Below are 23,777 nucleotides of genomic sequence, written 5' to 3'. Positions count from 1 at the left end.
TTCCACTTGAGGCCGCAAACTCAGGGTCTCTCTCACATAGCTAGAGCTGAGAGAAGCCTCCTCTTGAGGTGCTTGTGGTAAGGTGGTATTCCTCTGGAGTCGAAGCCAGGGACTAAACTCTCATCTCGAGTTGATTTTTGGTCCACGGAGCTCTTTCGTGTGGCTACAGTGACCTCAGGATCCCTCTAGCCTTGAAACAGTGTTCTTGGGGTTTCTCTGGAGTGCCATGAAGGAAATCAAGGCTTCTTTCATGTTTGATGTGCAACAAGGAATTGCTCTGCATGCAGTGCAGGGGAATCGGGCCTCATCTCACGGCGAGGGGGAAGTCTCATGGTTTTTCTCGAGTTGCGGCGAGAACCTGGGGTATATTTTCGAGTTACGACGGGGATGGCCCTGCCACCCACGTGTTTGTTCAGCGACGTCAGGACTCCTTCCTAGTTGCGAGGTAAAACTCGGGATTCTCCTCGAGGCTTGGCAGGGCAATTGGTACGCCTCTCCAGCTGAGGCGGGAGACCAAGGGTCCCTTTGCACGTGCCACAGGAATCCTGGGACTCCTATCAAGTTTCACGAGGAGTCAGGCATCGTCTCCCTTGGAGGCACTGATCTCCGCGTACGTCTGGAGTTTTAAAAGGATGTGAGGCCTCCGGTCGCGATGAAGTGGGGAACTAGGTCTTTCTCTGTGGTCTCCACAGGGGATTCAGACATCCTTTCGTCTTGGAAGATGCAAGACGAGCCTACATTCAAGGCACTGCAGGGATATCCGGCGTTATTTCGAGTCAGGGCATCGCAGTGTCCATTCCACTTAAGGTCGCAAAGTCAGGGTCCCTCTCACATACCTAGAGCTGAGAGAAGCCTCCTCTTGAGGTGCTTGTGGTAAGGTGGTATTCCTCTGGAGTCGAAGCCAGGGACTAACCTCTCATGTCGAGTTGATTTTTGGTCCACGGAGCTGTTTTTTGTTGCTACAGTGACCTCAGGATCCCTCTAGCCTTGAAACAGTGTTCTTGTGGTTTCTCTGGAGTGCCATCAAGGAAATCAAGGCTCCTTTCATGTGTGATGTGCAACACGGAATTGCTCTGCACGCAGTGCTGGGGAATCGGGCCTCATCTCGCAGCGAGGGGGACGTCTCATGGTTTTTCTCGAGTTGCGGCGGGAACCTGGGATATATTCTCGATTTACGATGGGGATGGCCCTTTCACACACGTGTTTGTTCAGCGACGGCAGGACTCCTGCCTAGTTGCGAAGGACAATTCGGGATTCTCCTTGTGGCTTGGCAGGGCAATTGGGACGCCTCTCCAGCTGAGGCGGGAGACCAAGTGTCCCTTTTCACGTGCCACAGGAATCCTGGGACTCCAAATCAAGTTTCACGAGGAGTCAGTCATCGTCTCCTTTGGAGGCACTGATCTCCGCGTACCTCTGGAGTTTTCAAAGGATGTGAGGCCTCCGGTCGCGATGAGGTGGGGAACTAGGTCTTTCTCTGTGGTCTCCACAGGGGATTCAGACATCCTTTCGTCTTGGGAGATGCAAGATGAGCCTGCATTCAAGTCACTGCAGCGAAATCCGGACTTATTTCGAGTCAGGGCATCGCGGTGTCCATTCCACTTGAGGCCGCAAACTCAGGGTCACTCTCACATACCTAGAGCTGAGAGAAGCCTCCTCTTGAGGTGCTTGTGGTAAGGTGGTATTCCTCTGGAGTGGAAGCCAGTGACTAACCTCTCATCTCGAGTTGATTTTTGGTCCACGGAGCTCTTTCGTGTTGCTACAGTGACCTCAGGATCCCTCTAGCCTTGAAACAGTGTTCTTGGGGTTTCTCTGGAGTGCCATCAAGGAAATCAAGGCTACTTTCATGTTTGATGTGCAACACGGAATTGCTCTGCATGCAGTGCAGGGGAATCGTGGCTCATCTCACGACGAGGGGGAAGTCTCATGGTTTTTCTCGAGTTGCGGCGGGAACCTGCCGTATATTCTCGAGTTACGACGGGGATGGCCCTTCCACCCACATGTTTGTTCAGCGACGTCAGGATTCCTGCCTAGTTGCGAGGGAAAACTCGGGATTCTCCTCGAGGCTTGGCAGGGCAATTGGAACGCCTCTCAAGCTGAGGCGGGAGACCAAGTGTCCCTTTCCAAGTGCCACAGGAATCCTGGGACTCCTATCAAGTTTCACGAGGAGTCAGGCATCGTCTCCTTTGGAGGCACTGATCTCCGCGTACCTCTGGATTTTTCAAAGGATGTGAGGCCTCCGATCGCGATGTGGTGGGGAACTAGGTCTTTCTCTGTGGTCTCCACAGGGGATTCAGACATCCTTTCGTCTTGGGAGATGCAAGACGAGCCTGCATTCAAGTCACTGCAGGGATATCCGGCCTTATTTCGAGTCAGGGCATCGCAGTGTCCATTCCACTTGAGGCCGCAAACTCAGGGTCCCTCTCACATACCTAGAGTTGAGTGAAGCCTCCTCTTGAGGTGCTTGTGGTAAGGTGTATTTCTCTGGAGTCGAAGCCAGGGACTAACCTCTCATCTCGAGTTGATTTTTGGTCCACGGAGCTCTTTCCTGTTGCTACAGTGACCTCAGGATGCCTCTAGCCTTGATACAGTGCTCTTGGGGTTACTCTGGAGTGCCATCATGGAAATCAAGGCTCCTTTCATGTGTGATGTGCAACACGGAATAGCTCTGCATGCAGTGTAGGGGAATCGGGCCTCATCTCGCGGCGAGGGGGAAGTCTCATGGTTTTTCTCGAGTTGCGACGGGAACCTGGTCTATATTCTCGAGTTACGATGGGGATGGCCCTTCCACACACGTGTTTGTTCAGCGACGTCAGGACTCCTGCCTAGTTGCAAGGGAAAACTCGGGTTCTCCTCGAGGCTTGGCAGGGCAATTGGGATGCCTCTCCAGCTGAGGCGTGAGACCAAGGGTCCCTTTCCACGTGCCACAGGAATCCTGGGACTCGTATCAAGTTTCACGAGGAGTCAGGTATCGTCTCCTTTGGAGGCACTGATCTTCGCTTACCTCTGGAATTATCAAAGGATGTGAGGCCTCCGGTCGCGATAAGGTGGGGAACTAGGTCTTTCTCTGTGGTCTCCACAGGGGATTCAGACATCCTTTCGTCTTGGGAGATGCAAGACGAGCCTGCATTCAAGTCACTGCAGGGATATCCGGCCTTATTTCGAGTCAGGGCATCACGGTGTCCATTCCACTTGAGGCCGCAAACTCAGGGTCCCTCTCACATACCTAGAGCTGAGAGAAGCCTCCTCTTGAGGTGCTTGTGGTAAGGTGGTATTCCTCTGGAGTCGAAGCCAGGGACTAACCTCTCATCTCGAGTTGATTTTTGGTCCACGGAGCTGTTTTTTGTTGCCACAGTGACCTCAGGATCCCTCTAGCCTTGAAACAGTGTTCTTGTGGTTTCTCTGGAGTGCCATCAAGGAAATCAAGGCTCCTTTCATGTGTGATGTGCAACACGGAATTGCTCTGCACGCAGTGCTGGGGAATCGGGCCTCATCTCGCAGCGAGGGGGACGTCTCATGGTTTTTCTCGAGTTGCGGCGGGAACCTGGGATATATTCTCGAGTTACGATGGGGATGGCGCTTCCACACACGTGTTAGTTCAGCGACGGCAGGACTCCTGCCTAGTTGCGAGGGACAACTCGGGATTCTCCTCGAGGCTTGGCAGGGCAATTGGGACGCCTCTCCAGCTGAGGCGGGAGACCAAGTGTCCCTTTTCACGTGCCACAGGAATCCTGGGACTCCAAATCAAGTTTCACGAGGAGTCAGTCATCGTCTCCTTTGGAGGCACTGATCTCCGCGTACCTCTGGAGTTTTCAAAGGATGTGAGGCCTCCGGTCGCGATGAGGTGGGGAACTAGGTCTTTCTCTGTGGTCTCCACAGGGGATTCAGACATCCTTTCGTCTTGGGAGATGCAAGATGAGCCTGCATTCAAGTCACTGCAGGGAAATCCGGACTTATTTCGAGTCAGGGCATCGCAGTGTCCATTCCACTTGAGGCCGCAAACTCAGGGTCCCTCTCACATACCTAGAGCTGAGAGAAGCCTCCTCTTGAGGTGCTTGTGGTAAGGTGGTATTCCTCTGGAGTCGAAGCCAGGGATTAACCACTCATCTCGAGTTGATTTTTGGCCCACGGAGCTCTTTCGTGTTGCCACAGTGACCTCAGGTTCCCTCTAGCCTTGAAACAGTATTCTTGGGGTTTCTCCGGAGTGCCAACAAGGAAATCAAGGCTCCTTTCATGTGTGATGTGCAACACGGAATTGCTCTGCACGCAGTGCAGGGGAATCGGGCCTCATCTCGTGGCGAGGGGGAAGTCTCATGGTTTTTCTCGAGTTGTGGCGGGAACCTGGGCTATATTCTCGAGTTAGGACGGGGATGGCCCTTCCTCCCACGTGTTTGTTCAGCGCCGTCAGGCCTTCTGCCTAGTTGCGATGGACAACTTGGGATTCTCCTCGAGGCTTGGCAGGGCAATTGGGACGACTCTTCAGCTGAGGCTGGAGACCAAGTGTCCCTTTCCACGTGCCACAGGAATCCTGGGACTCCTATCAAGTTTCACGAGGAGTCAGGCATCGTCTCCTTTGGAGGCATTGATCTCCACGTACCTCTGGAGTTTTCAAAGGATGTGAGGCCTCCGGTCGCGATGAGGTGGGGAACTAGGTCTTTCTCTGTGGTCTCCACAGGGGATTCAGACATCCTTTCGTCTTGGGAAATGCAAGACGAGCCTGCATTCAAGTCACTGCAGGGATATCCGGCCTTATTTCGAGTCAGGGCATCGCGGTGTCCATTCCACTTGAGGCCGCAAACTCAGGGTCTCTCTCACATAGCTAGAGCTGCGAGAAGCCTCCTCTTGAGGTGCTTGTGGTAAGGTGGTATTCCTCTGGAGTCGAAGCCAGGGACTAAACTCTCATCTCGAGTTGATTTTTGGTCCACGGAGCTCTTTCGTGTGGCTACAGTGACCTCAGGATCCCTCTAGCCTTGAAACAGTGTTCTTGGGGTTTCTCTGGAGTGCCATGAAGGAAATCAAGGCTTCTTTCATGTTTGATGTGCAACAAGGAATTGCTCTGCATGCAGTGCAGGGGAATCGGGCCTCATCTCACGGCGAGGGGGAAGTCTCATGGTTTTTCTCGAGTTGCGGCGAGAACCTGGGGTATATTTTCGAGTTACGACGGGGATGGCCCTGCCACCCACGTGTTTGTTCAGCGACGTCAGGACTCCTTCCTAGTTGCGAGGTAAAACTCGGGATTCTCCTCGAGGCTTGGCAGGGCAATTGGCACGCCTCTCCAGCTGAGGCGGGAGACCAAGGGTCCCTTTGCACGTGCCACAGGAATCCTGGGACTCCTATCAAGTTTCACGAGGAGTCAGGCATCGTCTCCCTTGGAGGCACTGATCTCCGCGTACGTCTGGAGTTTTAAAAGGATGTGAGGCCTCCGGTCGCGATGAAGTGGGGAACTAGGTCTTTCTCTGTGGTCTCCACAGGGGATTCAGACATCCTTTCGTCTTGGAAGATGCAAGACGAGCCTGCATTCAAGGCACTGCAGGGATATCCGGCGTTATTTCGAGTCAGGGCATCGCAGTGTCCTTTCCACTTAAGGTCGCAAAGTCAGGGTCCCTCTCACATACCTAGAGCTGAGAGAAGCCTCCTCTTGAGGTGCTTGTGGTAAGGTGGTATTCCTCTGGAGTCGAAGCCAGGGACTAACCTCTCATCTCGAGTTGATTTTTGGTCCACGGAGCTGTTTTTTGTTGCTACAGTGACCTCAGGATCCCTCTAGCCTTGAAACAGTGTTCTTGTGGTTTCTCTGGAGTGCCATCAAGGAAATCAAGGCTCCTTTCATGTGTGATGTGCAACACGGAATTGCTCTGCACGCAGTGCTGGGGAATCGGGCCTCATCTCGCAGCGAGGGGGACGTCTCATGGTTTTTCTCGAGTTGCGGCGGGAACCTGGGATATATTCTCGATTTACGATGGGGATGGCCCTTTCACACACGTGTTTGTTCAGCGACGGCAGGACTCCTGCCTAGTTGCTAAGGACAATTCGGGATTCTCCTTGTGGCTTGGCAGGGCAATTGGGACGCCTCTCCAGCTGAGGCGGGAGACCAAGTGTCCCTTTTCACGTGCCACAGGAATCCTGGGACTCCAAATCAAGTTTCACGAGGAGTCAGTCATCGTCTCCTTTGGAGGCACTGATCTCCGCGTACCTCTGGAGTTTTCAAAGGATGTGAGGCCTCCGGTCGCGATGAGGTGGGGAACTAGGTCTTTCTCTGTGGTCTCCACAGGGGATTCAGACATCCTTTCGTCTTGGGAGATGCAAGATGAGCCTGCATTCAAGTCACTGCAGCGAAATCCGGACTTATTTCGAGTCAGGGCATCGCGGTGTCCATTCCACTTGAGGCCGCAAACTCAGGGTCACTCTCACATACCTAGAGCTGAGAGAAGCCTCCTCTTGAGGTGCTTGTGGTAAGGTGGTATTCCTCTGGTGTCGAAGCCATTGACTAACCTCTCACCTCGAGTTGATTTGTGGTCCACGGAGCTCTTTCGTGTTGCTACATTGACCTCAGGATCCCTCTAGCCTTGAAACAGTGTTCTTGGGGTTTCTCTGGAGTGCCATCAAGGAAATCAAGGCTCCTTTCATGTGTGATGTGCAACACGGAATTGCTCTGCACGCAGGGCACGGGAATCAGGCCTCATCTCGCGGCGAGGGGGAAGTCTCATGGTTTTTCTCGAGTTGTGGCGGGAACCTGGGGTATATTCTCGAGTTACGACGGGGATGGCCCTTCCACACACGTGTTTGTTCAGCGACGTCAGGTCTCCTTTCCTAGTTGCGAGGGACAACTCGGGATTCTCCTCGAGGCTTGGCAGGGCAATTGGGATGCCTCTCCAGCTGAGGCGGGAGGCCAAGGGTCCCTTTCCACGTGCCACAGGAATCCTGGGACTCCTATCAAGTTTCACGAGGAGTCAGGCATCGTCTCCTTTGGAGGCACTGATCTCAGTGTACCTCTGGAATTTTCAAAGTATGTGAGGCCTCCGGTCGCGATGAGGTGGGGAACTAGGTCTTTCTCTGTGGTCTCCACAGGGGATTCAGACACCCTTTCGTCTTGGGAAATGCAAGACGAGCCTGCATTCAAGTCACTGCAGGGATATCCGGCCTTATTTCGAGTCAGGGCATCGCGGTGTCCATTCCACTTGAGGCCGCAAACTCAGGGTCTCTCTCACATAGCTAGAGCTGAGAGAAGCCTCCTCTTGAGGTGCTTGTGGTAAGGTGGTATTCCTCTGGAGTCGAAGCCAGGGACTAAACTCTCATCTCGAGTTGATTTTTGGTCCACGGAGCTCTTTCGTGTGGCTACAGTGACCTCAGGATCCCTCTAGCCTTGAAACAGTGTTCTTGGGGTTTCTCTGGAATGCCATGAAGGAAATCAAGGCTTCTTTCATGTTTGATGTGCAACAAGGAATTGCTCTGCATGCAGTGCAGGGGAATCGGGCCTCATCTCACGGCGAGGGGGAAGTCTCATGGTTTTTCTCGAGTTGCGGCGAGAACCTGAGGTATATTTTCGAGTTACGACGGGGATGACCCTGCCACCCACGTGTTTGTTCAGCGACGTCAGGACTCCTTCCTAGTTGCGAGGGAAAACTCGGGATTCTCCTCGAGGCTTGGCAGGGCAATTGGTACGCCTCTCCAGCTGAGGCGGGAGACCAAGGGTCCCTTTCCAGGTGCCACAGGAATCCTGGGACTCCTATCAAGTTTCACGAGGAGTCAGGCATCGTCTCCCTTGGAGGCACTGATCTCCGCGTACCTCTGGAGTTTTAAAAGGATGTGAGGCCTCCGGTCGCGATGAAGTGGGGAACTAGTTTTTTCTCTGTGGTCTCCACAGGGGATTCAGACATCCTTTCGTCTTGGGAGATGCAAGACGAGCCTGCATTCAAGGCACTGCAGGGATATCCGGCGTTTTTTCGAGTCAGGGCATCGCAGTGTCCATTCCACTTAAGGTCGCAAAGTCAGGGTCCCTCACACATACCTAGAGCTGAGAGAAGCCTCCTCTTGAGGTGCTTGTGTTAAGGGGGTATTCCTCTGGTGTCGAAGCCAGGGACTAACCTCTCATCTCGAGTTGATTTTTGGTCCACGGAGCTCTTTCGTGTTGCTACAGTGACCTCAGGATCCCTCTAGCCTTGAAACACTGTTCTTGGGCTTTCTCTGGAGTGCCATCAAGGAAATCAAGGCTCCTTTCATGTTTGATGGGCAATACGGAATTGCTTTGAATGCAGTGCAGGGGAATCGGGTCTCATCTTGCGGCGAGGGGGACGTCTCATAGTTTTTCTCGAGTTGCGGCGGGAACCTGGGGTATATTCTCGAGTTACGACGGGGATGGCCCTTCCACCCACGTGTTTGTTCAGCGACGTCAGGACTCCTGCCTAGTTGCGTGGGACAACTCGGGATTCTCCTCGAGGCTTGGCAGGGCAATTGGGACGCCTCTCCAGCTGAGGCGGGAGACCAAGGGTCCCTTTCCACTTGCCACAGGAATCCTGGGACTCCTATCAAGTTTCACGAGGAGTCAGGCATCGTCTCCTTTGGAGGCACTGATCTCCGCGTACCTCTGGAGTTTTCAAAGGATGTGAGGCCTCCGGTCACGATGATGTGTGGAACTAGGTCTTTCTCTGTGGTCTCCACAGGGGATTCAGACATCCTTTCTTCTTCGGAGATGCAAGACGAGCCTGCATTCAAGTCACTGCAGGGACATCCGGCCTTATTTCGCGTCAGGGCATCGCGGTGTCCATTCCACTTGAGGCCGCAAACTCAGGGTCCCTCTCACATACCTAGAGCTGAGAGAAGCCTCCTCTTGAGGTGCTTGTGGTAAGGTGGCATTCTCTAGAGTTGAAGCCAGGGACTAACCTCTCATCTCGAGTTGATTTTTGGTCCATGTAGCTCTTTCGTGTAGCTACAGTGACCTCGGGATCCCTCTAGCCTTGAAACAGTGTTCTTGGGGTTTCTCTGGACTGCCATCAAGGAAATCAAGGCTTCTTTCATGTTTGATGTGCAACACGGAATTGCTCTGCACGCAGTGCAGGGGAATCGGGCCTCATCTCGCGGCGAGGGGGAAGTCTCATGGTTTTTCTCGAGTTGCGGCGGGAACCTGGGGTATATTCTCGAGTTACGACTGGGATGGCCCTTCCACCCACTAGTTTATTCAGCGACGTCAGGAGTCCTAGCTAGTGGCGAGGGACAATTCGGGATTCTCCTCGAGGCTTGGCAGGGCAATTGGGACGCCTCTCCAGCTGAGGCGGGAGACCAAGGGTCCCTTTCCACGTGCCACAGGTATCGTGGGACTCCTATCAAGTTTCACGAGGAGTCAGGCATCGTCGCCTATGGAGACACTAATCTCCGCGTACCTCTGGAGTTTTCAAAGGATGTGAGGCCTCCGGTCGCGATCAGGTGGGGAACTAGGTCTTTCTCTGTGGTCTCCACAGGGGATTCAGACATCCTTTCGTCTTGGGAGATGCAAGACGAGCCTGCATTCAAGTCACTGCAGGGATATCCGGCCTTATTTCGAGTCAGGGCATCGCGGTGTCCATTCCACTTGAGGGCGCAAACTCAGGGTCCCTCTCACATACCTAGAGCTGAGAGAAGCCTCCTCTTGAGGTGCTTGTGGTAAGGTGGTATTCCTCTGCAGTCGAAGCCAGGGACTAACCTCTCATCTCGAGCTGATTTTTGGTCCACGGAGCTCTTTCGTGTTGCTACAGTGACCTCAGGATCCCTCTAGCCTTGAAACAGTGTTCTTGGGGTTTCTCTGGAGTGTCATCAAGGAAATCAAGGCTCCTTTCATGTGTGATGTGCAACACGGAATTCCTCTGCACGCAGTGCAGTGGAATCGGGCTTCATCTCGCGGCGAGGGCGAAGTCTCATTGTTTTTCTCGAGTTGCGGCGGGAACCTGGGGTATATTCTCGAGTTACGACTGGGATGGCCCTTCCACCCACGTGTTTGTTCAGCGACGTCAGGACTCCTGCCTAGTTGCGAGGGACAACTCGGGATTCTCCTCGAGGCTTGGCAGGGCAATTGGTACGCCTCTCCAGCTGAGGCGGGAGACGAAGGGTCCCTTTGCACGTGCCACAGGAATCCTGGGACTCCTATCAAGTTTCACGAGGAGTCAGGCATCGTCTCCCTTGGAGGCACTGATCTCCGCGTACGTCTGGAGTTTTAAAAGGATGTGAGGCCTCCGGTCGCGATGAAGTGGGGAACTAGGTCTTTCTCTGTGGTCTCCACAGGGGATTCAGACATCCTTTCGTCTTGGGAGATGCAAGACGAGCCTGCATTCAAGGCACTGCAGGGATATCCGGCGTTATTTCGAGTCAGGGCATCGCAGTGTCCATTCCACTTAAGGTCGCAAAGTCAGGGTCCCTCTCACATACCTAGAGCTGAGAGAAGCCTCCTCTTGAGGTGCTTGTGGTAAGGTGGTATTCCTCTGGAGTCGAAGCCAGGGACTAACCTCTCATCTCGAATTGATTTTTGGTCCACGGAGCTGTTTTTTGTTGCTACAGTGACCTCAGGATCCCTCTAGCCTTGAAACAGTGTTCTTGTGGTTTCTCTGGAGTGCCATCAAGGAAATCAAGGCTCCTTTCATGTGTGATGTGCAACACGGAATTGCTCTGCACGCAGTGCTGGGGAATCGGGCCTCATCTCGCAGCGAGGGGGACGTCTCATGGTTTTTCTCGAGTTGCGGCGGGAACCTGGGATATATTCTCGAGTTACGATGGGGATGGCCCTTCCACACACGTGTTTGTTCAGCGACGGCAGGACTCCTGCCTAGTTGCGAAGGACAATTCGGGATTCTCCTTGTGGCTTGGCAGGGCAATTGGGACGCCTCTCCAGCTGAGGCGGGAGACCAAGTGTCCCTTTTCACGTGCCACAGGAATCCTGGGACTCCAAATCAAGTTTCACGAGGAGTCAGTCATCGTCTCCTTTGGAGGCACTGATCTCCGCGTACCTCTGGAGTTTTCAAAGGATGTGAGGCCTCCGGTCGCGATGAGGTGGGGAACTAGGTCTTTCTCTGTGGTCTCCACAGGGGATTCAGACATCCTTTCGTCTTGGGAGATGCAAGATGAGCCTGCATTCAAGTCACTGCAGCGAAATCCGGACTTATTTCGAGTCAGGGCATCGCGGTGTCCATTCCACTTGAGGCCGCAAACTCAGGGTCACTCTCACATACCTAGAGCTGAGAGAAGCCTCCTCTTGAGGTGCTTGTGGTAAGGTGGTATTCCTCTGGTGTCGAAGCCATTGACTAACCTCTCACCTCGAGTTGATTTGTGGTCCACGGAGCTCTTTCGTGTTGCTACATTGACCTCAGGATCCCTCTAGCCTTGAAACAGTGTTCTTGGGGTTTCTCTGGAGTGCCATCAAGGAAATCAAGGCTCCTTTCATGTGTGATGTGCAACACGGAATTGCTCTGCACGCAGGGCACAGGAATCAGGCCTCATCTCGCGGCGAGGGGGAAGTCTCATGGTTTTTCCCGAGTTGCGGCGGGAACCTGGGGTATATTCTCGAGTTACGACTGGGATGGCCCTTCCACCCACGTGTTTGTTCAGCTTCGTCAGGACTCCTTCCTAGTTGCGAGGGAAAACTCGGGATTCTCCTCGAGGCTTGGCAGGGCAATTGGTACGCCTCTCCAGCTGAGGCGGGAGACCAAGGGTCCCTTTGCACGTGCCACAGGAATCCTGGGACTCCTATCAAGTTTCACGAGGAGTCAGGCATCGTCTCCCTTGGAGGCACTGATCTCCGCGTACGTCTGGAGTTTTAAAAGGATGTGAGGCCTCCGGTCGCGATGAAGTGGGGAACTAGGTCTTTCTCTGTGGTCTCCACAGGGGATTCAGACATCCTTTCGTCTTGGGAGATGCAAGACGAGCCTGCATTCAAGGCACTGCAGGGATATCCGGCGTTATTTCGAGTCAGGGCATCGCAGTGTCCATTCCACTTAAGGTCGCAAAGTCAGGGTCCCTCTCACATACCTAGAGCTGAGAGAAGCCTCCTCTTGAGGTGCTTGTGGTAAGGTGGTATTCCTCTGGTGTCGAAGCCAGGGACTAACCTCTCATCTCGAGTTGATTTTTGGTCCACGGAGCTCTTTCGTGTTGCTACAGTGACCTCAGGATCCCTCTAGCCTTGAAACACTGTTCTTGGGCTTTCTCTGGAGTGCCATCAAGAAAATCAAGGCTCCTTTCATGTTTGATGGGCAATACGGAATTGCTTTGAATGCAGTGCAGGGGAATCGGGTCTCATCTTGCGGCGAGGGGGACGTCTCATAGTTTTTCTCGAGTTGCGGCGGGAACCTGGGGTATATTCTCGAGTTACGACGGGGATGGCCCTTCCACCCACGTGTTTGTTCAGCGACGTCAGGACTCCTGCTTAGTTGCGTGGGACAACTCGGGATTCTCCTCGAGGCTTGGCAGGACAATTGGGACGCCTCTCCAGCTGAGGCGGGAGACCAAGGGTCCCTTTCCACTTGCCACAGGAATCCTGGGACTCCTATCAAGTTTCACGAGGAGTCAGGCATCGTCTCCTTTGGAGGCACTGATCTCCGCGTACCTCTGGAGTTTTCAAAGGATGTGAGGCCTCCGGTCACGATGATGTGTGGAACTAGGTCTTTCTCTGTGGTCTCCACAGGGGATTCAGACATCCTTTCTTCTTCGGAGATGCAAGACGAGCCTGCATTCAAGTCACTGCAGGGACATCCGGCCTTATTTCGCGTCAGGGCATCGCGGTGTCCATTCCACTTGTGGCCGCAAACTCAGGGTCCCTCTCACATACCTAGAGCTGAGAGAAGCCTCCTCTTGAGGTGCTTGTGGTAAGGTGGTATTCCTCTGGAGTTGAAGCCAGGGACTAACCTCTCATCTCGAGTTGATTTTTGGTCCACGGCGCTCTTTCGTGTAGCTACAGTGACCTCGGGATCCCTCTAGCCTTGAAACAGTGTTCTTGGGGTTTCTCTGGACTGCCATCAAGGAAATCAAGGCTCCTTTCATGTTTGATGTGCAACACGGAATTGCTCTGCACGCAGTGCAGGGGAATCGGGCCTCATCTCGCGGCGAGGGGGAAGTCTCATGGTTTTTCTCGAGTTGCGGCGGGAACCTGGGGTATATTCTCGAGTTACGACGGGGATGGCCCTTCCACCCACTAGTTTATTCAGCGACGTCAGGAGTCCTAGCTAGTGGCGAGGGACAATTCGGGATTCTCCTCGAGGCTTGGCAGGGCAATTGGGACGCCTCTCCCGCTGAGGCGGGAGACCAAGGGTCCCTTTCCACGTGCCACATGAATCCTGGGACTCCTATCAAGTTTCACGAGGAGTCAGGCATCGTCGCCTATGGAGACACTGATCTCCGCGTACCTCTGGAGTTTTCAAAGGATGTGAGGCCTCCGGTCGCGATCAGGTGGGGAACTAGGTCTTTCTCTGTGGTCTCCACAGGGGATTCAGACATCCTTTCGTCTTGGGAGATGCAAGACGAGCCTGCATTCAAGTCACTGCAGGGATATCCGGCCTTATTTCGAGTCAGGGCATCGCGGTGTCCATTCCACTTGAGGCCGCAAACTCAGGGTCCCTCTCACATACCTAGAGCTGAGAGAAGCCTCCTCTTGAGGTGCTTGTGGTAAGGTGGTATTCCTCTGCAGTCGAAGCCAGGGACTAACCTCTCATCTCGAGCTGATTTTTGGTCCACGGAGATCTTTCGTGTTGCTACAGTGACCTCAGGATCCCTCTAGCCTTGAAACAGTGTTCTTGGGGTTTCTCTGGAGTGCCATCAAGGAAATCAAGGCTCCTTTCATGTGTGATGTGCAACACGGAAATCCTCTGCACGCAGTCCAGTGGAATCGGGCTTCATCTCGCGGCGAGGGCGAAGTCTCATTGTTTTTCTCGAGTTGCGGCGGGAACCTGGGGTATATTCTCGAGTTACGACTGGGATGGCCCTTCCACCCACGTGTTTGTTCAGCGACGTCAGGACTCCTGCCTAGTTGCGAGGGACAACTCGGGATTCTCCTCGAGGCTTGGCAGGGCAATTGGGACGCCTCTGCAGCTGAGGCGCGAGACCAAGGGTCCCGTTCCACGTGCCACAGGAATCCTGGGACTCCTATCAAGTTTCACCAGGAGTCAGGCATCGTCTCCTTTGGAGGCACTGATCTCCGCGTGCCTCTGGAGTTTTCAAAGGATGTGAGGCCTCCGGTCGCGATGAGGTGGGAAACTAGGTCATTCTCTGTGGTCTCCACAGGGGATTCAGACATCCTTTCATCTTGGGAGATGCAAGACGAGCCTGCATTCAAGTCACTGCAGGGATATCCGGCCTTATTTCGAGTCAGGGCATCGCAGTGTCCATTTCACTTTATGCCGCAAAATCAGGGTCCCTCTCACATACTTAGAGCTGAGAGAAGCCTCCTCTTGAGGTGCTTGTGGTAAGGTGGTATTCCTCTGGAGTCGAAGCCAGGGACTAACCTCTCATCTCGAGTTGATTTTTGGTCCACGGAGCTCTTTCGTGTTGTTACAGTGACCTCAGGATCCCTCTAGCCTTGAAACAGTGTTCTTGGGGTTTCTCTGGAGTGCCATCAAGGAAATCAAGGCTCCTTTCATGTTTGATGTGCAACACGCAATTGCTCTGCATGCAGTGCGGGGGAATCGGGCCTCATCTCGCGGCGAGGGGGAAGTCTCATGGTTTTTCTCGAGTTGCGGCGGGAACCTGGGGTATATTCTCGCGTTACGACGGGGATGGCCCTTCCACCCACGTGTTTGTTCAGCGACGTCAGGACTCCTGCCTAGTTGCGAGGGACAACTCGGAATTCTCCTCGAGGCTTGGCAGGGCAATTGGGACGCCTCTCCAGCTGAGGTGGGAGACCAAGGGTCCCTTTCCACGTGCCACAGGAATCCTGGGACTCCTATCAAGTTTCACGAGGAGTCAGGCATCGTCTCCTTTGGAGGCACTGATCTCCACGTACCTCTGGAGTTTTCATAGGATGTGAGGCCTCCGGTCGCGATGAGGTGGGAAACTAAGTCCTTCTCTGTGGTCTCCACAGGGGATTCAGACATCCTTTCGTCTTGGGAGATGCAAGACGAGCCTGCATTCAAGTCACTGCAGGGATGTTCGGCCTTATTTCGAGTCAGGGCATCACGGTGTCCATTCCACTTGAGGCCGCAAACTCAGGGTCCCTCTCACATACCTAGAGCTGAGAGAAGCCTCCTCTTGAGGTGCTTGTGGTAAGGTGGTATTCCTCTGGAGTCGAAGCCAGGGACTAACCTATCATCTCGTGTTGAATTTTGGTCCACGGAGCTCTTTCGTGTTGCTACAGTGACCTCAGGATCCCTCTAGCCTCGAAACAGTGTTCTTCTGTTTTCTCTGGAGTGCCATCAAGGAAATCAAGGCTAGTTTCATGTGTGATGTGCAACACGGAATTGTTCTGCACACAGTGCAGGGGAATCGGGCCTCATCTCGCGGCGAAGGGGAAGTCTCATGGTTTTTCTCGAGTTGCGGCCGGAACCTGGTGTATATTCTCGAGTTACGACGGGGATGGCCCTTCCACCCACTAGTTTATTCAGTGACGTCAGAAGTCCTAGCTAGTCGAGAGGGACAACTGGGGATTCTCCTCGAGGCTTGCAAGGGCAATTGGGACGCCTCTCCAGCTGAGGCGGGAGACCAAGTGTCCCTTTCCACGTGCCACAGGAATCCTGGGACTCCTATCAATTTTCACGAGGAGTCAGGCATCGTCTCCTTTGGAGGGACGGATCTCGGCGTACCTCTGGAGTTTTCAAAGGATGTGAGGCCTCCGGTCGTGATGAGGTGGGGAATTAGGTCTTTCTCTGTGGTCTCCACAGGGGATTCAGACATCCTTTCGTCTTGGGAAATGCATGACGAGCCTGCATTCAAGTCACTGCAGGGATATCCGGCCTTATTTCGAGTCAGGGCATCGCGGTGTCCATTCCACTTGAGGCCGCAAACTCAGGGTCCCTCTCACATAGCTAGAGCTGAGAGAAGCCTCCTCTTGAGGTGCTTGTGGTAAGGTGGTATTCCTCTGCAATCGAAGCCAGGGACTAACCTCTCATCTCGAGCTGATTTTTGGTCCACGGAGCTCTTTCGTGTTGCTACAGTCACCTCAGGATCCCTCTAGCCTTGAAACAGTGTTCTTGGGGTTTCTCTGGAGTGCCATCAAGGAAATCAAGGCTCCTTTCATGTGTGATGTGCAACACGGAATTCCTCTGCACGCAGTGCAGTGGAATCGGGCTTCATCTCGCGGCGAGGGCGAAGTCTCATTGTTTTTCTCGAGTTGCGGCGGGAACCTGGGGTATATTCTCGAGTTACGACTGGGATGGCCCTTCCACCCACGTGTTTGTTCAGCGACGTCAGGACTCCTGCCTAGTTGCGAGGGACAACTCGGGATTCTCCTCGAGGCTTGGCAGGGCATTTGGGACGCCTCTCCAGCTGAGGCGGGAGACCAAGTGTCCCTTTCCACGTGCCACAGGAATCCTGGGACTCCTATCAAGTTTCACGAGGAGTCAGTCATCGTCTCCTTTGGAGGCACTGATCTCCGCGTACCTCTGGAGTTTTCAAAGGATGTGAGGCCTCCGGTCGCGATGAGGTGGGGAACTAGGTCTTTCTCTGTGGTCTCCACAGGGGATTCAGACATCCTTTCGTCTTGGGAGATGCGAGACGAGCCTGCATTCAAGTCACTGCAGGGATATCCGGCCTTATTTCGAGTCAGGGCATCGCAGTGTCCATTTCACTTTATGCCGCAAAATCAGGGTCCCTCTCACATACTTAGAGCTGAGAGAAGCCTCCTCTTGAGGTGCTTGTGGTAAGGTTGTATTCCTCTGGAGTCGAAGCCAGGGCCTAACCTCTCATCTCGAGTTGATTTTTTGTCCACGGAGCTCTTTCGTGTTGTTACAGTGACCTCAGGATCCCTCTAGCCTTGAAACAGTGTTCTTGGGGTTTCTCTGGAGTGCCATCAAGGAAATCAAGGCTCCTTTCATGTTTGATGTGCAACACGCAATTGCTCTACATGCAGTGCGGGGGAATCGGGCCTCATCTCGCGGCGAGGGGGAAGTCTCATGGTTTTTCTCGAGTTGCGGCGGGAACCTGGGGTATATTCTCGCGTTACGACGGGGATGGCCCTTCCACCCACGTGTTTGTTCAGCGACGTCAGGACTCCTGCCTAGTTGCGAGGGACAACTCGGAATTCTCCTCGAGGCTTGGCAGGGCAATTGGGACGCCTCTCCAGCTGAGGTGGGAGACCAAGGGTCCCTTTCCACGTGCCACAGGAATCCTGGGACTCCTATCAAGTTTCACGAGGAGTCAGGCATCGTCTCCTTTGGAGGCACTGATCTCCACGTACCTCTGGAGTTTTCATAGGATGTGAGGCCTCCGGTCGCGATGAGGTGGGGAACTAGGTCTTTCTCTGTGGTCTCCACAGGGGATTCAGATATCCTTTCGTCTTGGGAGATGCAAGACGAGCCTGCATTCAAGTCACTGCAGGGATGTTCGGCCTTATTTCGAGTCAGGGCATCGCGGTGTCCATTCCACTTGAGGCCGCAAACTCAGGGTCCCTCTCACATACCTAGAGCTGATAGAAGCCTCCTCTTGAGGTGCTTGTGGTAAGGTTGTATTCCTCTGGAGTCGAAGCCAGGGACAAACCTCTCATCTCGAGTTGATTTTTGGTCCACGGAGCTCTTTCGTGTTGCTACAGTGACCTCAGGATCCCTCTAGCCTCGAAACAGTGTTCTTCTGTTTTCTCTGGAGTGCCATCAAGGAAATCAAGGCTAGTTTCATGTGTGATGTGCAACACGGAATTGTTCTGCACACAGTGCAGGCGAATCGGGCCTCATCTCGCGGCGAAGGGGAAGTCTCATGGTTTTTCTCGAGTTGCGGCCGGAACCTGGGGTATATTCTCGAGTTACGACGGGGATGGCCCTTCCACCCACTAGTTTATTCAGCGACGTCAGGAGTCCTAGCTAGGCGCGAGGTACAACTGGGGATTCTCCTCGAGGCTTGCAAGGGCAATTGGGACGCCTCTCCAGCTTAGGCGGGAGACCAAGTGTCCCTTTCCAAGTGCCACAAGAATCCTGGGACTCCTATCAATTTTCACGAGGAGTCAGGCATCGTCTCCTTTGGAGGTACGGATCTCGGCGTACCTCTGGAGTTTTCAAAGGATGTGAGGCCTCCGGTCGTGATGAGGTGGGGAATTAGGTCTTACTCTGTGGTCTCCACAGGGGATTCAGACATCCTTTCGTCTTGGGAAATGCATGACGAGCCTGCATTCAAGTCACTGCAGGGATATCCGGCCTTATTTCGAGTCAGGGCATCGCGGTGTCCATTCCACTTGAGGCCGCAAACTCAGGGTCCCTCTCACATAGCTAGAGCTGAGAGAAGCCTCCTCTTGAGGTGCTTGTGGTAAGGTGGTATTCCTCTGCAGTCGAAGCCAGGGACTAACCTCTCATCTCGAGCTGATTTTTGGTCCTCGGAGCTCTTTCGTGTTGCTACAGTGACCTCAGGATCCCTCTAGCCTTGAAACAGTGTTCTTGGGGTTTCTCTGGAGTGCCATCAAGGAAATCAAGGCTCCTTTCATGTGTGATGTGCAACACGGAATTCCTCTGCACGCAGTGCAGTGGAATCGGTCTTCATCTCGCGGCGAGGGCGAAGTCTCATGGTTTTTCTCGAGTTGCGGCGGGAACCTGGGGTATATTCTCGAGTTACGACTGGGATGGCCCTTCCACCCACGTGTTTGTTCAGCGACGTCAGGACTCCTGCCTAGTTGCGAGGGACAACTCGGGATTCTCCTCGAGGCTTGGCAGGGCATTTGGGACGCCTCTCCAGCTGAGGCGGGAGACCAAGTGTCCCTTTCCACGTGCCACAGGAATCCTGGGACTCCTATCAAGTTTCACGAGGAGTCAGTCATCGTCTCCTTTGGAGGCACTGATCTCCGCGTACGTCTGGAGTTTTAAAAGGATGTGAGGCCTCCGGTCGCGATGAAGTGGGGAACTAGGTCTTTCTCTGTGGTCTCCACAGGGGATTCAGACATCCTTTCGTTTTGGGAGATGCAAGACGAGCCTGCATTCAAGTCACTGCAGGGATATCCAGCCTTATTTCGAGTCAGGGCATCGCGGTGTCCATTCCACTTGAGGTCGCAAACTCAGGGTCCCTCTCACATACCTAGAGCTGAGAGAAGCCTCCTCTTGAGTTGCTTGTGGTAAGGTGGTATTCCTCTGGAGTCGAAGCCAGGGACTAACCTATCATCTCGTGTTGAATTTTGGTCCACGGAGCTCTTTCGTGTTGCTACAGTGACCTCAGGATCCCTCTAGCCTTGAAACAGTGTTCTTGTGTTTTCTCTGGAGTGCCATCAAGGAAATCAAGGCTCCTTTCATGTGTGATGTGCAACACGCAATTGCTCTGCACACAGTGCAGGGGAATCGGGCCTCATCTCGCGGCGAGGGGGAAGTCTCATGGTTTTTCTCGAGTTGCGGCGGGAACCTGGGGTATATTCTCGAGTTACGACGGGGATGGCCCTTCCACCCACTAGTTTATTCAGCGACTTCAGGAGTCCTAGCTAGTCGCGAGGGACAATTCGGGATTCTCCTCGAGGCTTGGCAGGGCAATTGGGACGCCTCTCCAGCTGAGGCGGGAGACCACGTGTCCCTTTCCACCTGCCACAGGGATCCTGGGACTCCTATCAAGTTTCACGAGGAGTCAGGCATAGTCTCCTATGGAGACACTGATCTCCGCGTACCTCTGGAGTTTTCAAAGGATGTGAGGCCTCCGGTCGCGATCAGGTAGGGAACTAGGTCTTTCTCTGTGGTCTCCACAGGGGATTCAGACATCCTTTCGTCTTGGGAGATGCAAGACGAGCCTGCATTCAAGTCACTGCAGGGATATCCGGCCTTATTTCGAGTCAGGGCATCGCGGTGTCCATTCCACTTGAGGCCGCAAACTCAGGGTCCCTCTCACATAGCTAGAGCTGAGAGAAGCCTCCTCTTGAGGTGCTTGTGGTAAGGTGGTATTCCTCTGGAGTCGAAGCCAGGGACTAACCTCTCATCTCGAGTTGATTTTTGGTCCACGGAGGTCTTTCGTGTTGCTACAGTGACCTCAGGATCCCTCTAGCCTTGAAAGAGTTTTCTTGGGGTTTCTCTGGAGTGCCATCAAGGAAATCAAGGCTCCTTTCATGTGTGATGTGCAACACGGAATTGCTCTGCAAGCAGTGCAGGGGAATCGGGCCTCATCTCGCGGCGAGGGGGAAGTCTCATGGTTTTCCTCGAGTTGCGGCGGGAACCTGGGGTATATTCTCGAGTTACGTCGGCGATGGCCCTTCCACCCACGTGTTTGTTCAGCGACGTCAGGACTCCTGCCTAGTTGCGAGGGACAACTCGGGATTCTCCTCGAGGCTTGGCAGGGCAATTTTGACGCCTCTCCAGCTGAGGCGGGAGACCAAGGGTCCCTTTCCACGTGCCACAGGAATCCTGGGACTCCTATCAAGTTTCACGAGGAGTCAGGCATCGTCCCCTTTGGATTCACTGATCTCCCCGTACCTCTGGAGTTTTCAAAGGATGTGAGGCCTCCGGTCGCGATAAGGTGGGTAACTAGTTCTTTTACTCTGGTCTCCACAGGGGATTCAGACATCCTTTCGTCTTGGGAGATGCAAGACGAGCCTGCATTCAAGTCACTGCAGGGATATCGGGCCTTATTTCGAGTCAGGGCATCGCAGTGTCCATTCCACGTGAGGCCGCAAACTCAGGGTCCGTCTCACATACTTAGAGCTGAGAGAAGCCTCCTCTAGAGGTGCTTGTGGTAAGGTGGTATTCCTCTGGAGTCGAAGCCAGGGACTAACCTCTCATCTCGAGTTGATTTTTGGTCCACGGTGCTCTTTCGTCTTGCTACAGTGACCTCAGAATCACTCTAGCCTTTAAACATTGTTCTTGCGGTTTCTCTGGAGTGCCATCAAGGAAATCAAGGCTCCTTTCATGTGTGATGTGCAACACGGAATTGCTCTGCACGCAGTGCAGGGTATCGGGCCTCATCTCGCGGCGAGGGGGAAGTCTCATGGTTTTTCTCGAGTTGCGGCGGGAACCTGGGGTATATTCTCGAGTTACGATGGGGATGGCCCTTCCACACACGTGTTTGTTCAGCGACGTCAGGACTCCTGCCTAGTTGCGAGGGACAGCTCGGGATTCTCCTCGAGTCTTGGTAGGGCAATTGGGCCGCCTCTCCAGCTGAGGCGGGAGACCAAGGGTCCCTTTCCACGTGCCACATGAATCCTGGGACTCCTATCAAGTTTCATGAGGAGTCAAGCATCGTCTCCTTTGGAGGCACTGATCTCCGCGTACCTCTGGAGTTTTCAAAGTATGTGAGGCCTCCGGTGGCGATGATGTGGGGAACTAGGTCTTTCTCTGTTGTCTCCACAGGGGATTCACACATCCTTTCATCTTGGGAGATGCAAGACGAGCCTGCATTCAAGTCACTGCAGGGATATCTGGCCTTATTTCGCGTCAGGGCATCGCAGTGTCCATTCCCCTTGAGGTCATAAAATCAGGGTCCCTCTCACATACCTAGAGCTGAGAGAAGCCTCCTCTTGAGATGCTTGTGGTAAGGTGTTATTCCTCTGGAGTCGAAGCCAGGGACTAACCTCTCATCTCGAGTTGATTTTTGGCCCACGGAGCTCTTTCGTGTTGCTAAAGTGACCTCAGGATCCCTCTAGCCTTGAAACAGTGTTTTTGGGGTTTCTCTGGAGTGCCATGAAGGAAATCAAGGCTCCTTTCATGTGTGATGTGCAACACGGAATTGGTGTGCACGCAGTGCAGGGGAATCGGGCCTCATCTCGTGGCTAGGAGGAATTCTCATGGTTTTTCTCGAGTTGCGGCGGGAACCTGGGGTATATTCTCGAGTTACGAAGGGGATGCCCTTCCACCCACGTGTTTGTTCAGCGACGTCAGGACTCCTGCCTAGTTGCGAGGGACAACTTGGGATTCTCCTCGAGGCTTGGCAGGGCAATTGGGACGCCTCTCCAGCTGAGGCGGGAGACCAAGTGTCCCTTTCCACGTGCCACAGGAATCCTGGGACTCCTATCAAGTTTCACGAGGAGTCAGGAATCGTCTCCTTTGGAGGCACTGATCTCCGCGTACCTCTGGAGTTTTCAAAGGATGTGAGGCCTCCGGTCGCGATGAGGTGGGTAACTAGTTCTTTTTCTCTGGTCTCCACAGGGGATTCAGACATCCTTTCGTCTTGGGAGATGCAAGATGAGCCTGCATTCAAGTCACTGCAGGGATACCCGGCCTTGTTTCGAGTCAGGGGATCGCGGTGTCCATTCCACTTGAGGCCGCAAACTCAGGGTCCCTCTCACATACCTAGAGCTGTGAGAAGCCTCCTCTTGAGGTGCATGTGGTAAGGTGGTATTCCTCTGGAGTCGAAGCCAGGGACTAACCTCTCATCTCGAGTTGATTCTTGGTCCACGGAGCTCTTTCGTGTGGCTACAGTGACCTCAGGACCCTCTAGCTTTGAAACAGTGTTCTTTGGGTTTCTCTGGAGTGCCATCAAGGAAATCAAGGCTCCTTTCATGTGTGATGTGCAACACGGAATTGCTCTGCACGCAGTGCAGGGGAATCGGGCCTCATCTCGCGGCGAGGGGGAAGTCTCATGGTTTTTCTCGAGTTGCGGCGGGAACCTGGGGTACATTCTCGAGTTACGATGGGAATGGCCCTTCCACACACGTGTTTGTTCAGCGACGTCAGGACTCCTGCCTAGTTGCGAGGGGCAACTCGGGATTCTCCTCGAGGCTTGGCAGGGCAATTGGGACGCCTCTCCAGCTGAGGCAGGAGAACTAGTGTCCTTTTCTACGTGCCACAGGAATCCTGGGACTCCTATAAAGTTTCACGAGGAATCAGGCATCGTCTCCTTTGGAGGCACTGATCTCCGCGTACCTCTGGAGTTTTCAAAGTATGTGAGGCCTCCGGTCACGATGAGGTGGGGAACTAGGTCTTTCTCTGTGGTCTCCACAGGGGATTCAGACATCCTTTCGTCTTGGGAGATGCAAGACGAGCCTGCATTCAGGTCACTGCAGGGATATCCGGCCTTATTTCGAGTCAGGGGATAGCTGTGTCCATTCCACTTGAGGCAGCAAACTCAGGGTCCCTCTCACATACCTAGAGCTGAGAGAAGCCTCCTCTTGAGCTGCATGTGGTAAGGTGGTATTCCTCTGGAGTCGAAGCCAGGGACTAACCTCTCATCTCGAGTTGATTCTTGGTCCACGGAGCTCGTTCGTGTTGCTACAGTGACCTCAGGATCCCTCTAGCCTTGAAACAGTGTTCTTGGGGTTTCTCTGGAGTGCCATCATGGAAATCAAGGCTCCTTTCATGTGTGATGTGCAACACGGAATTGTTCTGCACGCAGTGCAGGGGAATCGGGCCTCATCTCGCGGCGAGGGGGAAGTCTCATGGTTTTTCTCGAGTTGCGGCGGGAACCTGGGGTATATTCTCGAGTTACGACGGGGATGGCCCTTCCACCCACTAGTTTATTCAGCGACGTCAGGAGTCCTAGCTAGTCGCGAGGGACAACTCGGGATTCTCCTCGAGGCTTGGCAGGGCAATTGGGACGCCTCTCCAGCTGAGGCGGAAGACCAAGTGTCCCTTTCCACGTGCCACAGGAATCCTGGGACTCCTATCAAGTTTCACGAGGAGTCAGGCATCGTCTCCTTTGGAGGCACTGATCTCAGCTTACCTCTGGAGTTTTCAAAGGATGTGAGGCCTCCGGTCGTGATGAGGTGGGGAATTAGGTCTTTCACTGTGGTCTCCACAGGG

This window comes from Cervus elaphus, chromosome 22, assembly GCF_910594005.1.
Source record: "Cervus elaphus chromosome 22, mCerEla1.1, whole genome shotgun sequence".
Lineage (NCBI taxonomy): Eukaryota > Metazoa > Chordata > Mammalia > Artiodactyla > Cervidae > Cervus > Cervus elaphus.
Note: the sequence above shows the minus strand (reverse complement) of the source record.